Source organism: Podarcis filfolensis, assembly GCF_964270895.1.
Source record: "Podarcis filfolensis genome assembly, chromosome: 6".
In the NCBI taxonomy this organism is placed as follows: domain Eukaryota; kingdom Metazoa; phylum Chordata; class Lepidosauria; order Squamata; family Lacertidae; genus Podarcis; species Podarcis filfolensis.
In genome coordinates this window covers 16670947-16688944 of record NC_139609.1, presented here as the reverse complement: position 1 = coordinate 16688944, position 17998 = coordinate 16670947, and the positions used below count along the sequence as shown (strand labels likewise).

General features: G+C 46.5%; 1 protein-coding gene across 1 annotated transcript in view; it reads right to left on the bottom strand.

Moving 5' to 3' along the window:
* The window catches only part of CDC73 (cell division cycle 73), a 117673-nt gene that overhangs the window by 81500 nt on the left and 18175 nt on the right, over window positions 1-17998 (bottom strand). The window lies entirely within an intron of this gene.

The following is a 17998-nucleotide window of genomic DNA, read 5'->3' as shown; positions in this document are numbered from 1 at the left end:
ATCCACAAAGTATACGGCTACGCAGAAATGAGGCTCAGAGTAGGTTTAAAGGGTGGTATGGTTGGTGATTTTAAAACGTCACAAGGAGTAAAGTGAGATTGCATTCTGGCTCCCACTCTTTTTAACTTTTATATTAATGACTTGGTGCCTATTTAGCCAATGCAAACTTCCCCTCTCCAGTAATCAGAGACAGAAAGATCTCAATCTTGATGTATGCAGATTATTTAGTACCCCTCTCTCTTTCCTCAAAAATCTCTTGGAGGTGTTTAGCACATACTGTAAACAGGAAAGCCTAGCTACAAATTACTCTTAAGACCAACATTATGTTTTTTGGCAGACACAAACCTATGTATAGATGATGCTTGGATCAGCAGGCCATAGAACAAACTCACTCATTTAGATACAAGGGTGCACTCTTTAATGAAATTCTCTCGTGGAAGTGTCATATGGAGACAGTAAAGGTCAAAGCACAGAAAACCATAGGGGCACTGGTGAAGTCCTATTACCAAAAGGAAGGTCAGCTGACTGAACCATCCCTAAAGATAGTTGGTAGCAAAGGGCTTACTCAAATGCTCCATGGCTCTGAAATCTGGGGCTCTGATTCAAACTCCATTAAAGATTTGAAAACTGGACAGAATACAGTCATACCTCGGGTTGAAGTAGCTTCAGGTTAAGTATTTTCGGGTTGTGCTCTGCGGCGACCCGAAAGTAACGGAGCGCGTTACTTCTGGGTTTTGCTGCTCGCACATGTGCAGACGCTCAAAATGACGTCACGCGCATGCACGGAAGCGGCAAAACGCGACCCGCGCAGACGCGTGTTACGTTTACTTCAGGGTGCAAACGGGGCTCCAGAGAGGAAGCTTTACTCTCCACCATCAGGAATATCAACAGCTCTTTCTCGTACAGAGTCTGGGTGGCCAACAATTAAGGCAAGAGCGTCCACAAAAAGGGAGTTTCCACTAGAATATATATTTAAGAGATTTTAAAATTTAAATGTTCTGTAACTAAACTATATCCTGACCATCTGGCAGCATAAGAGGAGGGTAGAGAATATAGTACGGCAACACTTCCAGCCAAATGATTGGTCCCCTTGCATTGTAAAGAAAACACCACAGCACTTGCACATAAACCAGGATGGAGGGCAAAAATACTAGTAATCTGGTAATCTAGTTGTAAATTACTTAGGTACATTGATTTCGATGGGTCTACTCCAAACATGACTAATATTGGATCTTGCCTTAAAGCATAAAAAGCTAGGTACGCTAGACAAATGACAACTCGGGATGTGCACAAATGTGTAAGAAGCAAGAAAAACATAATATAGGCCTTTCAAACCAAGAAAATTACTATTTTAACCCTATTAAAAGGAGCTCAGCATGAGGCAGCATAAGTAAACCATATTAGGCTGTTTAACAGCAGCATATAATGCTAATATCAGTCATATTTAAAAGGGCACATATTTAACAAATTTACATCAACTCTCAAGATGCACTTCATATTGAATGGCATATGTACACAACAGATGTCCTCCATTACCGATAATTCTAAGTAATAATGAATGTATTCAGTAGCAGAGCTCCCTGCAAAACATTTATAATGCAAAATGGTTCTCTCCTATTAAGTATGGAAACATTAAAGCATCAAAAACAGACACAAGCTGCAAAGTTCTAAGTGTGCTACATACTTAGTAATGTGCCTGTCTTGCACGTTGATGTGTGTTTTAAAACTAGAGCCCCTTGCGGTAGTAATTTCATTAAAAAAAAAAAAAAAACCTGAGCATCTCATTCAAGTCTGGGGCATAAAGTCATCTTCAGAAGCGGCTGGAATTAATGATATAGGAATGAACGGACAGTTCAAGCCTATACCCCATTTAAAAGACTCTAAATGAACTGTATTTTTTTATAGAAGGTCCAGTGCAGATATAATGCTAGCTCCCTTGCTTACTGCAGTTAGCAAACAAAGAGCCAGCCCTTGGGAATGCACACTCAGATTCCTCCCTGAAGAAGCTTTGCTCTTCTACTTCAATCACAGTTAAGCAACTTTTGGCACCGACATTAACTGCAGTGGAGCTAATGAGATGGGAAAGAGAAATGGGGAAATGGTGTATTTTTTTAGCCCTTTTTTGAAATTTTCTAGTGTTTTCTTTTAAAATGAGGAAAATGCTTCTTAACTCAAGGGTTTAAAGAATTATTTTAGTTGTGCTTTGCCCCCTCAAAATGGATTCCAATACAGTGGTACCTCAGGTTAAGTACTTAATTCGTTCCGGAGGTCCGTTCTTAACCAGAAACTGTTCTTAACCTGAAGCACCACTTTAGCTAATGGGGCCTCCCACTGCCGCCGCGCCGCTAGAGCACGATTTCTGTTCTCATCCTGAAGCAAAGTTCTTAACCCAAGGTACTATTTCTGGGTTAGCGGAGTCTGTAACCTGAAGCCTATGTAACCCGAGGTATCACTGTACCTGCTTAAGGCAACCTACTGTATTAGGATATTATTTCTGTACTGGAGACAGGTTCAACTCAAAACAAATTGTTCTGCTAGAGCTAGAAATTACTTCAACAAAACTGGGAGCATGTGCTCGTCCGTATGTAACCCTAAGCAATAGTTTAGCATGATTTGTATTAACTTTAGCAAAGTTGAGCACAGCATCCAGCTCCTCCTCCACTCCTTCCATATGGCCAGGAGAATGACTCCTGCCCAGTTTATTTCCAAATAATCTGTTTAGCACTGCTTTAAAATGAAGTCTGATGAGTTGCTCATTGCGAGAAGTGACGTTACAGGGAACCAGACAGAGGGCCTTCTTGGTAGTGGCGCCCACCCTGTGTAACACCCTCCCTTCAGATGTGAAGGAAATAAAAGACATTTAAAAGACATCTGAAGGCAGCCCTGTTCAGGGAAGTTCTTAATATTTAACGCTGTATTGTTCTTAACACTTGATTGGGAACTGCCCATAGTGACTGGGGAGACTCAGCCAGATGGGCGGGGTATAAATAATAAATTATTATTATTATTATTATTATTATTATTATTATTATTATTATTATTGCTAAACAAGTTCTCTTACCATGAACCTGCTTTAAGCTATATCGTATTTTATTATTCCACCCACTTTCCCACAAATTGCAATTTCCAATACTTCTGGCCTTACAGTCAGATGGCATCTTCAGCAACAACTAGTAACTGTGCAGGAGGAGGAAGATCTTTGGCTGAAGTCACAGAATACATAAGTGGCTGGAAATAAGGAGGCTCAAGCTTTGCGTGGTTTGAGAAGTTCTTGGCAGGCCAACATGTGCTCCATTGCCTGTAGGCTGAGAAGCTCCTATTTGCATTTCTTCAGTTGAATACACTATTGTAGTAGCATCACACACACACACACACACACACACACACACACACACACCAAATGTCCATCTGTTATGCCTGGGCACATTTACGTGCAACAAATAAGCATCTGCTCCAGACAATTAGACCTAGAATGAAGTGGTGCTCAGTAAGTACACACATACGTGGCAACAGATGGTGGCAGCGTAGCAACTTACACAAAATAGTTCAGTACACTGACTTCCAAACTGTGTGCAAGGGCACACTCGTGTGTTGCAAGAGAGAGGCTGAAGTGTATTTTCAACAGCTAGGCCACCAAAGCTGGACACTTTGGGCACCCTATGCCACTTGAAGTGGGGAGGACAAGAGCAAGAGCTGCAATTTGTTACTCTCATCCAGGACACAGGTGGCGCTGTGGTCCAAACCACTGAGCCTCTTGGGCTTGCCGACTTCAAGGTCGGTGGTTCGAACCCCCGTGATGGAGTGAGCTCCCTTTGCTCTGTCCCAGCTCCTGCCAACTTAAATGTTCGAAAGCACACCAGTGCAAGTAGATAAATAGGTACTGCTGTAGCAGGAAGGTAAACAGGATTTCTGTGTGCTCTGGTTTCTGTCACGGTGTCCCATTGTGCCAGAAGTGGTTTAGTCATGCTGGCCACATGACCCGGAAAGCTGTCTGTGGACAAGCGCCAGCTCCCTCGGCCTGAAAGCGAGATGAGCGCCACAACCCCATAGTCGCCTTTGACTTGACTTAACCGTCCAGGGGTCCTTTACTTTATAACCTCATCCAGCACTTCTGCTGTTCCACAATACTAACCAAATTTTGCCATACAAATCCCCCATTGGGATTTATCACTTCTGCAATCAAGCCTATGGGCAAACTCATTTGCTAAACCTGCACTGTACAGTTGAAAAATATATTTAACTTTCTAAAGCTCAGAATTCAGTCTTTTTTAAAAACAAAACAAACCTGATTTATTATGTTCTACGTTTAATGTTTAAATTATTTATTTTCCATACTAAACAGCATTGCAAAAGTATTATTGCTTAATGTATAAATATAAACATAAATTATTCCCCTCCCTACATACAGGATTCAGATTATATTTCTTTAAAGTGTGACATATTCTACAAACAGGATTAAGAATTTTCTGTTTGTTACATATTTGATCTACTACAATATATAACACCATTTTTTTCCTTTAAAATGTTCAGTCTTCAAGATGCCAACAGGGTACTGCTTCTTAAAATCTCCATAAAGTCATTTCATGTACTCATAAATCTAATCAGGGATGGGTAATTTGTGCCTCTCAAAATGTTGTTGGCCTTCAATTCCCAGCACTCCCAATCAGCATGGCCAATGGCAAGGAATGATGGGAGTTGTAGTCCAAAATATCTGGATTTGGCAAAGCCTCAAAATCCATGACCTAAATAAAGGTTGAGTTATTCATAGCCTGGTGAAACAGATATGTGTTTTGAAATGTAAATATTAAATTGCTTGAGAACCACAAGCTGGTTAGTGCTAGTAGTCAGAATTTGTGGGCTCCTAGGTGAAATAAAGACTATTTAGTGTCATACCAATATGCTTTCATTGCTTAAGCAACTAATTCATGTACTTTATTCAGGATATATACTGATTGGAAAACTTTCAAGTTAATGAGATGTTTAAAAAAGATGTTAAAGAAAGGGGCTATGCAGAAAAAGATTCAAGGTTTCAAATAGAGGTGATAAATAACGAGTGCAAAATCTTATCGAAAATGTATAAAATTTTGTTAGAATGGAATTTGAAAGATGAAGAAGTCAAATCAGTGATGACACAATGGGCCAGAGATATTGGGTATAATATACAGTTTGAGGATTGGGAAAGACTGTGGAATCAGAACTTAAAATTTACCGCATGTACAGTACTAAAAGAAAACGTAATGAAAATGTTTTACAGATGGTACATCACCCCGGTAAAACTCGCAAGAATGTATAAGACGTGTGTCAGGGGTTCAGGAGCAGAGGGAACGGATGGCGAGGAATCGGAAGGAGAGGTTAGCGATGATAGCCGTCCGAGATCTCTAAGTCTGTCCAGCGAATCGGAGGATTCACAGAAAGGGGCTCCCGTGGGCAGAGCTGGGGGGTTACCAAGAGGGGCACCCCAGGAAGAAGGGACCAGAGGGGATTCAGAGAGCAGCAGCTGGAAATCCGGACCAGCTACTCCACCAGAGAGCAGCAGGGGGGAGGAGTTCCAGGCACCAGCGACAGGCAGCTCTCCGGCAGCAGCCACGCCTGCGTCAGAGAGCGAGGAAACGGTAGAGAGGAGGGTCGGAGACAGCGCGCGCGCGCCAAGTTCAAATGTACCAGAGGGAGGCGCAATGAGCAGCCCGGAAAGGGAGCCAGGTCCTAAAGCCCGCCGAAGGGAGGGGGAGGAATCCGAAGGGTCCGCATCCGAGGCATCCAGGAAGGAAGGAACCCCGGGGGGTGGTAGGACCCAGAGGCGAAAGGAGAGACGCAAAAGGTGGAGCAAGGCTAGGGTCTTGAACTGGTGTACAGGAGGCGGAGATTCAGATGGGACTTCGCCGATCTAGGGAATAGACGTAGAGACGCACGCTAAGATGTGGAAATGGAAACTATACTTCAATAAAGACTTTATTCCGTTCTACCGGCTAGCGTTGGTCCTTTGTGAGCCGGGACCTAGAGGCAGTCTCTGACAGTAAGTCCCATCTCACAGAAGTTTTCATCAGTTCTCTTTGACTCAAGCGGCGTGTGGGGAGCGAAGCAGGGAGGAAAGAGGACTGGTGCCTTTGGAGCTCACAAAAGTCAAGCGACATGTCTACTGAAGAGCAAATTGCTTCCCTGCGAGAAGCGGTAACGCAGCTCAGCGCAGAGATAATCGCCTCCAGGAAAAGAGAGGATGAAGCGGCTGCTGCATGCCGAGATCTCCAAGCCAGGTTGGAAGTGCTTACTAAGCAGGCACAAACGGGTTCCAGATCCGAGGGAATCGGGTTGGGAAGGACTGGAGGCAGCATTGTATCTCACTTTGATGGGAATTTGCAGCAGTACCCCAATTTCCGAGCAGACGTGCAGTTTGCGCTGAAACTGCTGGAGAAAGAGTTTAGAGATGAGCAAGAAAAAGTGGGGTTTATCTTGTCTCATTTGCATGGAGAGGCGAAAGCATGTCTGCGCAATCTGTGGAGAGATATGGACCCAGCGCTCCAGAGTTCAGCTGCATTCATTAAAGCGATGGATTCTTGCTTTCTATCGAAAATAGACATTGACATTGCCCGTAAGGACATATTTGAGCTGAGACAAGGGAAAGCCAGCGTGAGGCAGTATCACTCCCGCTTTTTTGCATTGGTCAATGCCTTGGGGTGGGACAAGGATTCCCCCCCCGTTAGAGATCTTTATTGGGAAGGATTGAACCCCCAAATCAAGGATGAGATAGCGCGGGGGGAGAGACCCAAAAGCACCCAGGAAGTGGTGGACAGATCGCTTGCAGTGGGGGTGAGGCTGGAGGACCGCCCTTGGGACAGAGGAGAAGGGCGTTGGGGACGCACACCAGCCAGAGTGCCCTCCCTCTTACCCAGGGATGTCGCGCGTGCGCAATCAACGCCTCCGCAAGCAGGGGGGGAGGAGCCAATGGAGATCGGCGGTGCTAGAGCTCATTCAGCCACCAGAGCCTTAACACCGGGAGCAGTCAAAACAAAGCAGCCTAGAGGGAACAGGAAGTGTTACATCTGTGACAGTTCGAAGCACATGGCGAAAGAGTGTCCCCAGAGGCTCCACAAGCACACTGCAGCTTCAATGACAGTAATGGGAGCAACTCAGCAAAGTGAACCACGGCAGGGAAACGGAAGCACTGGGGGCCAGCCAGGCGAGTCAGTGAAGAAGTCCCCAGAGATTTTGAAGCCCACGGATCCCCTCCCGCCCAAACCAGTGGTGCAGCTCACCGCATCGCTCCAGCTGCCCAGTGGTCTCACTTTAGAAGTGCCGATTACGATTGACTCTGGCAGTAATGCGGACTTTATCGCACTGGAATTCCTTCAACAACACAACATAGCGCTACTGCCAGCCACACTGCCCCTGAACGTGGTCACAGTGGATGGCAGGGAACTGCTAGGGGGGCAGGTGGTGCAGCAGACACCACCTATGGTGATGCAAATTGGGAATCACCGAGAAGTCATCAGCTTCAACGTCACCCAATTGTCGGACACGCCCATAGTGTTGGGCATGAGTTGGCTGGATAGGCACAGCCCGGCATTAGCGTGGTACCAGCGGCAATTGACCTTCGGCTCTTCCTACTGCGCAGCGCACTGCATCCAGACCTGCCAGGAAGGAGAGGGGCGAGAGGATGCACCGCAGCTGCATCTAGGCATGGTGCAAGCGGTGCCCAACAAGTACAAGGAGTTTTTGGAGGTCTTCTGCGAGAAGGAGGCGGACAAACTGCCCCCCCACAGACCCTATGACTGCAAGATTGATCTCCTGCCGGGGGCAACGCTGCCAACAGGGAAACTGTATTCCATGTCTGAGGACGAACTGCAGGAACTTAGGGAGTTCATAGACCACAATTTGAAGCGCGGGTTCATTCGGGAGTCGAAAGCTGTAGGGGGCAGTCCAGTATTCTTTGTGAAGAAGCGAGACACGCCCCAGAAGAGGCTTGTAGTTGACTTTCGAATTTTGAACTCGAAAACCAAGCCCTCGTCCTTCCCCATGCCCAAAATAGACGACCTGCTCGCGACGGTAAGGAAAGGACGCGTTTTCACCAAGTTGGATCTGCGAGGCGCGTACAACCTGATTCGTGTGCGGGAGGGCGACGAGTGGAAGACGGCCATGTTCACACCACTGGGCACCTACGAATACAGAGTTATGCCTTTCGGATTACAAAATGGCTCTCACTGTTTTCAAGCCTTTATGCATCACGTGTTGGCGGGACTCCTTTACAAGAAATGCGTATGCTTCCTGGACGACATCCTGATATTTTCTGAGTCGCGAGAAGCGCACGAGAGGGATGTCAGGGAAGTTCTGCGGAGACTAAAGGAGCACAGGCTGTACGCCAAGCTGGAGAAGTGCCAGTTCGACGTGACGGAGGTGGATTTCCTGGGCTATAAACTGTCGGACAAGGGGCTCGCCATGGACAGCGCCAAGGTTCGCTCAGTATTGGACTGGAAAAGCCCGCGCAATAGGAAGGAAGTCCAGCGGTTTGTCGGCTTTGCCAACTTTTATCGCAAGTTCATCAAGGGGTTCGCTATGCAAACGGCGGCCATCACCGACACGCTCAGCTCCAAGAAGAAGAAGTTTATCTGGACGGAGGAAGCGGAGCAGTCCTTTCAGAAACTCAAGCGTCTCTTCGCTTCCGAGGAGCAGCTGCTGCATGTGAATCCCAGCAGACCGATGAGGGTGGAGACGGACGCCTCAGACAGAGCCGTGGGAGCTGTACTGTTGCAACAAGACCAGCAGGGGGACTGGAGGCCGTGCGCCTTCTACTCAAGGAAGCTCAGCAAGTCGGAGCAGAATTACACCATCTGGGACAGGGAGTTGCTAGCCATCCATGCAGCGTTCAAAGCGTGGCGGCACTTCCTTATCGGAGCCAGACACACAGTGCAGGTCCGCACGGACCACAAGAATCTAGAGTACTGGCGCACGGCGAGGTTCCTGAATCAGAGGCACATTAGATGGGCAGAGTTCTTCGCGGACTTCGACTTCAAGATAGAGTACATCCCGGGTGACAACAACATCATGGCGGATGCCTTGTCCAGAAAGCCGCAATACCTCGAGGAGGAGGCACCGTCGGCAGCCAAGCACATTTTCGCACCGGAAGCGTGGGCTTGCGCCTCGGCGACCGTGAATCTGGACGCCGTACGTCGAGCGTTGCAGGAGGACCCCTTCGCGCTAGCCAAGATGGAGGAGGTGCACAAGGGCACGGTGAAGGACGACGAGTTCCAGATCAGAGACGGTTTGCTCATCCGCAAGGGAGCACTCTACGTGCCGGGGAATGACCTCCGCGCAAGGGTGCTGCAGCAGCTACACGACGCCCCCACTGCCGGGCACTTTGGCAGAGAAAAGACTGTAGAACTAGTGACCAGGGACTTTTGGTGGCCCAAGATGCGGGGGGAAGTAGCGGATTACGTCTCGAGATGCGACACCTGCCAAAGGGCCAAGTCAGTGCACAAACCGCCGGCGGGATTGCTGGAACCGTTGCAGACGCCGTCTGAGCCGTGGGAACGGGTGGCCCTGGACTTTGTCACGGATCTGCCCAGTTCGAGGGGAAAGACGGCAGTGCTTGTGGTGGTGGACATGTTTACCAAGATGGCACACTTCATTCCGTGTGCGAAGGTGGCCACGGCAGAACAGACCGCCAAACTGTTCATAGACCACGTGTTTAAGGTCCACGGTCTGCCACGATCTATTCTATCCGACCGGGGGCGGCAGTTCATCTCGAACTTCTGGCAAAAGTTGATGGGCATCCTGAACGTCAAGATCAATCTAGCGTCGGCGAGACACCCGCAGACCAACGGACAAGCGGAGAGGGTCAACGCCATCATGCAGCAGTACCTGAGATGCTACGCCAATCAGCAGCCTAACACGTGGGTGGACTACCTGCCCCTCGCAGAGTTCGCTTACAACAATACGAAGCACGTGTCGACGGGGGTGACGCCGTTCTTCGCCAACAACGGGAGGCATCCCAGAACCTTCCCAGGTTTAGAGAGAGTGGGGGAGGGGGAGCCGCAGGCAGCGGAAGAATTAGCGTCAGAGTTGCAGGAAGTCCACGAACAGCTTAGGAGGCAGTTGGAACTGGCAAAGCACGCATACAAACTGCAGGCTGACAGACACAGGAGAGTAGGGGAAGACATACAGGTGGGAGACTGGGTTTGGTTAGCAGCGCAAGCAGTGCCGACCAGATCGTTGGCCAAGAAGAAGCTAGGGCATAAGCAGCTAGGGCCTTACCAAGTCCAGGCACAGGTCAATCCAGTGGCCTTCCGGTTAGCGCTTCCGGAGGGTTCCAGAATGCATCCGGTCTTCCATAGATCGGTGCTCACGCCCTACAAAGCACCGCATAGATTTCACGAGCCAGGCACAGCACCAGATCCGCCCAGAGAAGGACCCAGGGAAAGGGGGTCGCCAAGAGGGGAGCGCATCAACGAAGCCACAGAGATTTTAGACTCGAGATGGGGGGAAGAGGGAGTAGAATACCTTCTTGCCAGAGAGGATACCCCGGCCAGCGCCAACAGTTGGGTGCCGGGCTATGCCTTGGACGAGCCTCTTCTCAAGGAAGAGTTCCATGCCATTTTCCCACACAGGCCCATGCCAGCCGAGTATTTCGATGACTGGCTCTTCACACCCACACTTTCAGGCAGCACGTTCCAGGGGTTCGACTCGGACGAGGAGACGGCACCACACATACGCTCTCCGGAAGGTTCACCCTCGGGTTCTGCTTCAGACCGCTCCTATTGGTGGGATAATCAACCAGAGGAGCAGTGGCGCAGGAAGTGGCTGGGGGGTCCCTGGCAGGCATCACCCTCAGAGGGGAACGGGGGAGAGATGGACATGGACGTGTTGGGGGAGGACGTGGGATTTGAACACGAAGGCAGGGAGATGGAAGCAGAGGAGATCGACGTCGACGAGCGCACGGAGGACGAGCCAGACCTGCCCGATGTAATGTACGACACGAGGGAAGAACTGTATCCGGCACTCACCCCTGCCACGACGGAGCACCCAGAACCCACACCGGAAGGAGGGGAGGGGGGAAGGGGGGGCTTCGAGGGGGGGATGGATGTCAGGGGTTCAGGAGCAGAGGGAACGGATGGCGAGGAATCGGAAGGAGAGGTTAGCGATGATAGCCGTCCGAGATCTCTAAGTCTGTCCAGCGAATCGGAGGATTCACAGAAAGGGGCTCCCGTGGGCAGAGCTGGGGGGTTACCAAGAGGGGCACCCCAGGAAGAAGGGACCAGAGGGGATTCAGAGAGCAGCAGCTGGAAATCCGGACCAGCTACTCCACCAGAGAGCAGCAGGGGGGAGGAGTTCCAGGCACCAGCGACAGGCAGCTCTCCGGCAGCAGCCACGCCTGCGTCAGAGAGCGAGGAAACGGTAGAGAGGAGGGTCGGAGACAGCGCGCGCGCGCCAAGTTCAAATGTACCAGAGGGAGGCGCAATGAGCAGCCCGGAAAGGGAGCCAGGTCCTAAAGCCCGCCGAAGGGAGGGGGAGGAATCCGAAGGGTCCGCATCCGAGGCATCCAGGAAGGAAGGAACCCCGGGGGGTGGTAGGACCCAGAGGCGAAAGGAGAGACGCAAAAGGTGGAGCAAGGCTAGGGTCTTGAACTGGTGTACAGGAGGCGGAGATTCAGATGGGACTTCGCCGATCTAGGGAATAGACGTAGAGACGCACGCTAAGATGTGGAAATGGAAACTATACTTCAATAAAGACTTTATTCCGTTCTACCGGCTAGCGTTGGTCCTTTGTGAGCCGGGACCTAGAGGCAGTCTCTGACAACGTGCAATAGGTGTTGGAAGTGCAAAGAAAAGGAGGGCACGTTTTACCACATGTGGTGGGAATGTAGGAAAGTAAAGGGTTTTTGGGAGATGATTTACAACGAAATGAAAAAGATGTTAAAATATACATTTGCCAAAAAACCAGAGATCTTTCTTTTAGGAATTACAGGGAATGAAATAAGAAGGAAAGACTGTAAACTTTTTCAATATGCGGCCACAGCAGCAAGAACCCTACTAGCCCAGAAATGGAAACAAGAAGAAATTCCGACTTTAGAAGAATGGAGACTGAAGTTGACAGATTATTCTGAATTGGATAGATTAACTGGAAAAATTAGATACCTTAAAGACCAAAACTTTATCGAGGATTGGGGAAAATTCGGTGAATATCTGAAAAGAATATGTAATGTGCAAACAACGCTAGCGGGATTTCAAGAAGCACTGTAAAAGTTGAGATATATTGTTAAAAAGCAATAGAGGCGGGAGGGAAGATTAATGGCAATATAAACAGAGAAATGCGGATTTGAGATGTAATTACGGATGATTATCAGAGAAGTTGAAGGAAGTCAAAAAGGAATCAAATGTATGGAAATTTGTACAATTTGTATTATTGTTTTGGAAAATGAATAAAAATATTTATAAAAAAAAAAGGAAAACTTAATTTATAGCAATGATTTAAATTGAAATTTTTCCCCTGGTCGTCAAATCGCCTCGATCTAAACATGCATAAGACTCCTAACTCAAAATGTTGGACATGTTAACATTATTGAAATTTGTCATTGGAATGAGCTCACAGCAGGAAAAATCATTCTTAGAGCTCCAAGTGCACATTGATTCCTTTGGTTCTCAGACTCCATCAAGCGAATAATTTTATCATGTGTGGAACAAGACCACCATCTAGTGCTCATTCAGAAAACTGTCTGTGAGAAGAAAGGGGATTCTTCTTTTGTATCCTTACGAGCTTTGAGATGCAGACCTACAAAGTGGATTTGAAAAAAACTCAGCATCTTAAACGGCAACCCAGCACCTTCGCTATAAGGGCGGCCTTTTGAGAATTCAGAATTCTTGCATTATTAGCTACTACAGAGACTGCTTTGAGAATGAAGTTCTCTTTGAACAAACTAACTCACTGTCAGGCACTGCAGCGAAACAAGGTTAAGCTTACTGACACGAGAAAGAAAATGTTGCGGGTGTGTTAGAGGTCATCTGAAATGTTTCAGTTAACAAATGAAAAGAATGGAGTCTAGTATTCAAGGGTAAGAATTTGGATAAAGCTACAATGATCAAATTCTAAAGGGAACTGCCCTAGAGAGCCATGAATAACGTGTGTATACCCCTACTAATACCTGAAGGCCCAAATATTCAATAATGAAATTAGGAGCAAAGGCTAGTAATAGAAAGAGGAAAAGCAACAATACAAAAAGAAAAGGAAAAGAGGAACACAGTGTTGATCAGTGTTGATCATTTTTTTATTTTTCTCTACAAATATATTTCATACATTAGCAGCATTATAGCGTCCAAATTCTAAGTAATTTGAGGGTGTAAACACACCTTGTTCAATATCCCCACTCTTTGCTTGTTCTGCCAGCTGAACCCAACTTATGGTTTGTCTTTCACTAAACCATGAGCAGCAACCCTGCCACTCACAATTGATAAGTGATCACCGGCATGCAGTTCATTCGTGCTTAACATTAACTATGCCTATGGCTGCCCATATCATAATGTGATTCCTCACTTCACTGGCTTACCCACAAAAAACCTGTCCTGCTTTGCCCTTCCTCAGGACTGCTTATGATATATTCCTGCTATAAGACGCCACCATAACATTTGTCAGAAATAATGTGGATATACTGACGCAAGCAGCGCCCAACACTTCCCAACTTGTAGTCCATCATTATAGCAGTATTTCAGTGCACATTCTCATCATTTGATGAGCCTGTCACTAGATGTTACCAAATAAGGGACACATGGCAGGCAACCTACCATGTACTGGTACATTTTGTGCAAAGCAATTTCAGCTTACTTTCAAAACGTTTGCCCCAAACATTTAAAACATCTTGTTCTACTAACAGTTTAAGTCAGGGGTGGGCAGACTTCAGCTTTATAGAATTTTCTTTTCACTGGAACAAGAGTCCACCAAGTAGAAAATAGGTGGCTCAGGGCAAAGTAGCACAGAATAATAACTAGCGGAGATGGTGAGGGAACTTACTTTCCAAATCAAAAACCATGGATCTTCCATAGGTCAAGTCTAAATTAAGAGGGAGGAGCATCCTTCTGTTGCTATCATGAAAAAACAGTTAAGAACAGTGTCCAATGATCTACAAACCAGACTGATTTATCAGTTGGTCCTGATCCAACTTCAACTCTCCCATGTTTTAAGTCTTAAAGGTAAAGGTAGCCCTGACCGTTAGGTCCAGTCGCAGATGACTCTGGGGTTGCGGCGCTCATCTTGCTTTACTGGCCGAGGGAGCCAGCGTACAGCTTCCGGCATGTGGCCAGCATGACTAAGCCGCTTCTGGCGAACCAGAGCAGCGCAGGGAAACGCTGTTTACCTTCCCACCGGAGCGGTACTTATTTTTCTACTTGCACTTTGACGTGCTTTCGAACTGCTAGGTTGCCAGGAGCTGGGACCGAGCAACAGAAGCTCACCCCGTCGTGGAGATTCGAACCGCTGACCTTCTGATCGGCAAGCCCTAGGCTCTGTGGTTTAGACCACAGCTGTCTTAGTTTAAGGTAAAATACACATCTACCAAAAACAGAATATTTAGGTAGCCAATACTGAGAATTATATCAAGGACCCTGCAACATTCCTTCTTCAGAACATGGTCTTTAAATTGTAGACATTGCTGCCAGAATATCTGAACCAACATGTCAATATTTCAAACTCCTGTGGCTTGGCATGAGCAGCATAGCTTGCTCTTTGGCATACATTTTGTTTTCAATACAGTGATTAGAGTGGCAAGACCTCAATGTCATAGATCCTGGCAAAACCGCAGCTTCATATGTACTAATCTAAATATGTACTAAACGATTCATTTTTTATTTTCATTTTATTGCAATTATATTCCACCTTTTCTTCAAGAAGCTCAACATAGCATACATGTCCCCCCCGCCACACTTCCACATTTAATCCCCTGAGGTAGGTTAGGCTGAGAGGCAGTGACTGTCCCTAGGTCACCAAGTGAGCTTCATGGCTGTGTGGGGATTTGAACCCTGGTCTCTCTGTTCCTAAGCTGACACTCTAATCCCTACAGCATACTGGCATTTAAATTCAAAGCCACATCTCACAGACACAGCAATAGTCCCCCAGAGATTTCCCGTGTTCAGACTGGCTTTCAAACAGTGCAAATAGAATGACATTCTTTTTTAACAACAACAGTGTTCAGTTCATGTTTGAAAGCCAATGCTGCATCACTGCAGGTAAAGGTAAAGGTAAAGGTAAAGGTAAAGGGACCCCTGACCATTTGGTCCAGTTGTGACCGACTCTGGGGTTGCGGTACTCATCTTGCTTTATTGGCCGAGGGAGCTGGCGTACAGCTTCCAGGTCATGTAGCCAGCATGACTTAGCCGCTTCTGGTGAACCAGAGCAGCGCACGGAAACGCCGTTTACCTTCCCACCGGAGCGGTACCTATTTATCTACTTGCACTTTGACGTGCTTTCAAACTGCTAGGTGGGCAGGAGCTGGGACCGAGGAACGGGAGCTCACCCCATTGCGGGGATTCAAACCGCTGACCTTCTGATTGGCAAGTCCTAGGCTCTGTGGTTTAACCCACAGCACCACCCGCGCCCCATCACTGCAGGTAGTAGAGTTTTAATATTTACCTTCAAGAACACAGTCAGTTTAGAAGCATAACAGGCTTTGTTTTAAAATCAGAGGCAAACAAAACCAAACTCATACAATTCCCAACGAGGAAGAAATCATGCTCAAGATGAGACAGAGAAGAAAGCATCTGGAACTTCATGACCAAATCTATGAAATCCTGGTTCCAGTGTTACATAAAACCAACATCCTGCTTTATTCTTTCTGCACCCACAATCATCAAAATTCAACATGTGCATATTTGTTTGCACATCGAGTCAAGTAGCCACTCTTCTAAAACACTTGGCAGAGATTCCTCCTCTGCAACCTTTCCAACAGGTATGTGCCAGGCCTATGTCATGTCACCACACCTCCACTGAGTCACAGTTTGGAACAAGCACTTTCAGTTCAGATCACAGAGAAGGTATTGCTGTTGTCGTCAGGCTTTTGTACAGTAGCTTGTTAAAACATATCATACATTTTCTATGTAATTTTGAGATGTGCACTGGCAAAAAAAATGGCCAACTCTTGAAAACCGTGAACTAAGTGTAGTCTGAAATGTACTTGCAGGGACAGTGTGAAATTCATTTTTCATAACATACTGTTAACAGGAATATAGATATAGACAAAAGAAATTGTCAGTAGTTAATGATACCTTGTAGAAAAGGTTCGTGAACATAAAATATAGCGCTCACGCCATATAAATAAATAGCATGGCGTTTCTGCTGCTGGCTGTGCAGCCTGATCTTAATCATGTTTACTCCAGCATCTGAAACTTTGAAGTGTTAATCCCTTATTGATGAATTACCATATCTCCAAATTTCATGCACCTATGGGGGGGGAGGGGAGCAAAGGGGAGCAAAATATAGCCATTTTGGCTTCCCAAGGCAAGTCAATGGAATTTCTGTTTTTCCCCCCTCTTGCAATGTGATCAGGATTTGTGGGTCATCAACGGGCAATTGCTGGAAATGTAAGACAGCAGAGGGATCATTTTACCACATGTGGTGGGCATGTAGTATAATTAAAAACTACTGGAAAATGATCCATAATGAACTAAAAAAAGAAATGCTTAAAAAACCCTTCTCTAAAAACCCAGAAGCGTATCTGCTGGGGTTAATAACAACAGAAGTGACTAAAAAAGAGAGAAACTTGTTCCTCTATGCGACAACAGCTGCATGCGTATTACTAGCCCCAAAATGGAAAACAGAGAAGATCCCAACAAAAGAATGGCATATTAAACTGTTAGAGTATGCAGAGTTAGCAGGGATGACCACTATAATAAATCAAAATGATGAAAAATATAAGAAACTGGATATATAAAAAACTGGATATTTTTACTGAATATATGAAAAAGTATTATAAACAAACAATTAACCCAGCAGGATGGTAAGATTTTCAGCATGGTAAGAAAAAACTAATGTGTATATGAGTACAGTGTATACGAGTACAAATAGAAGAGGAAGAAATGGAAACAGTGAGAGATTTTACTTTCTTGGGCTCCATGATCACTGCAGATGGTGACAGCAGCCGCGAAATTAAAAGACGCCTGCTTCCTGGGAGAAAAGCAATGACAAACCTAGACAGCATCTTAAAAAGCAGAGACATCACCTTGCTGACAAAGGTCTGTATAGTAAAAGCTATGGTTTTCCCAGTAGTGATGTATGGAAGTGAGAGCTGGACCATAAAGAAGGCTGATCGCCAAAGAATTGATGCTTTTGAATTATGGTGCTGGAGGAGACTCTTGAGAGTCCCATGGACTGCAAGAAGATCAAACCTCTCCACTCTGGAGGAAATCAGCCCTGAGTGCTCACTGGAAGGACAGATCCACCTCATGAGAAGAGAAGACTCCGTGGAAAAGACCCTGATGTTGGGAAAGATGAAGGGCACAAGGAGAAGGGGACGACAGAGGACGAGATGGTTGGATAGTGTTCTCGAAGCTACCAGCATGAGTTTGACCAAACTGCGGGAGGCAGTGGAAGACAGGAGTGCCTGGCGTGCTCTGGCCCATGGGGTCATGAAGAGTCGGACACGACTAAACAACAAAACCTCGGGTTACAAACGTTCAGGTTACAAACTCCGCTAACCTGGAAGAGTTACCTCGAGTTGAGAACTTTGCCACAGGATGAGAATGGAAATCGTGTGCACACCTCTAGTTAAGAACAGTTTCAGGTTAAGAACGGACCTCTGGAACAAATTAAGTTTGTAACTAGAGGTATCACTGTAGTTGCGATAGATGGGGCGAACCAAGAAAATGCGAGAAAAAGAATAGAGAAATGGAACCATGGAAGGAGAGGATGGGAAGTTGGAGGAGGAATACTTTCTGGTTTTCAGTTTATGTTTTACAATCTTAAAATTGTTATTTATTTTCTATTTCAGAGGTTTTTTGTGATCTTTGTATTTCCCCCCGTTTATTTC